Source organism: Myotis davidii, unplaced genomic scaffold, assembly GCF_000327345.1.
Source record: "Myotis davidii unplaced genomic scaffold, ASM32734v1 scaffold204, whole genome shotgun sequence".
Classification (NCBI taxonomy): Eukaryota; Metazoa; Chordata; class Mammalia; order Chiroptera; family Vespertilionidae; genus Myotis; species Myotis davidii.
The window spans coordinates 3529229-3530887 of record NW_006299715.1 but is presented as its reverse complement, the minus strand read 5'-3'; the positions used below and the strand labels follow the sequence as shown (position 1 = coordinate 3530887).

At 43.7% G+C, this 1659-nt stretch overlaps 1 pseudogene; it reads right to left on the bottom strand.

The window, feature by feature from the left end:
* Window positions 1-335: 335 nt before the first annotated feature.
* LOC102758885 lies at window positions 336-821 on the bottom strand (annotated as a pseudogene).
* Window positions 822-1659: the final 838 nt, after the last annotated feature.

Sequence of the window (1659 nt, the reverse complement as noted above, 5' to 3'; positions counted from 1 at the left end):
ATATATTTTATTTTTAATTATTTTTTTTATTGATTTCAGAGAGGAAGGAAGAGGAAGAGAGAGATAGAAACATCAATGATAAGAGAGAATCATTGATCGGCTGCCTTCTGTACGCCCCACATTGGGGATCGTGCCTGCAACCCAGCATGTGCCCCTACCAGGAATTGAACTGGTGATTACTTCCTGGTTCATAGATTGATGCTCAACCACTGAACCACATAGGCCGAGCCCAATATATACTTTCAGTCAACCAATAATCCGGAATATTTTCAGGATTTTTTTTCTCTCATTCTTTTTTTCTCCTTATTTATTTATTTATTTATTTTTTATTTTAATATATTTTATTACGGGCTATAAAAATATCCAGAGAGATAAAGAAATGGGATGCAATGATTTATGTCCTAATATGAAGAACTTTCTTTCACTGCATTGTTTTCTTCACAATGGCCTTCAAATCACAGGAGGCAGAGATGCCGTGTCTTTTCCTCTTCTTTTATTACATGCTGCAGAATTTCTGAATCAGTACCCTGCCCTCAGTCTTCTCATTTATAAATCAAATGCATTTTCAATCCATTGTTCAGAGGGAGCATATTTTTTTCTGTTCCACAAAGAGGACTCTTGCTCTCACAAATGGATCATAAAGGAATAGAGTCAGTTTCTCCCATAGGCGCCTTCTCTAAGTGTTGAAGGAGAAACCTGTCCCAGCTTGGCTTACCATTCTCACCAGAATGTTCTTTGATTTGCTCTTGGCAAAGGAGACAGCCGACAGAAACATGGTGACGGCACCATCACAGCCTCCTTCCGCAGCCCAAGGTCCCTCAGCAAACTCTCTCCTTTTTTATTTACCAGCGTTGTCAGATGCCTCAGAATCCAGGCCCTCACATGTCCTCATACTCTGATCATTGTGTGTGTCCTGCCTCCTTCACATACGCACCAGGCACATCAGATATCTCTGCAAGAAAGGTCTCACAGACATTAGGTTTTTTCTCAAGGGTCTGAAATTCCTTCTCCAATGGAGCTTCTGTTTCACCCTATTCCACTGAAGCTTTGGGGGACATTGACAAGGTTAAACGGAGCCAGGCGGGCCTGAGATCATGCCAGAGCCACAGGGATTTTGGCCTTCTCTCCGTGGGAATCAGGGACACTCATGTCTTTCAACTTGCTGAGCTGTCAGTATCTTTGCCATCATGGTGTTCACTTCCTCTTCAGGGCTGAAAGTCCCCTGGCCCCAAGTCTGTGGTGCTAGAGGGAAAATGACCAACGCCTCAGGTGGCTGCTGCTGAGACCGGAACAGAACAGGGAAGACGAGAACTCATGTGCCCACATGCCTACCCAGCTCTCTCTTGTGCTCTGGGACCTTCCCTCAGCATTTCTTTTGTGGTCACATGCCTGACATTGAGTTGCTTGTTCAGCAGCTATGCAGCTATTTTGCACTGATGATTTTGTCCTGGTTGGTAGGGAGGGTTGTTGCAATCAGGATCCTAGCTTTGTTTTTTCTTTTTAATTGCTTAAAGTATTACAAAGGGCATTACATATGTGTCCATTTTTCCCCGTGCCCTAGACAGTCCCCTAGCCTCCCCTATCCCCCAGTGTCTTATGTCCATTGGTTATGCTTATATGCATGCATACAAGTCCTTTGGTTGATCTCTTACCCCCCTA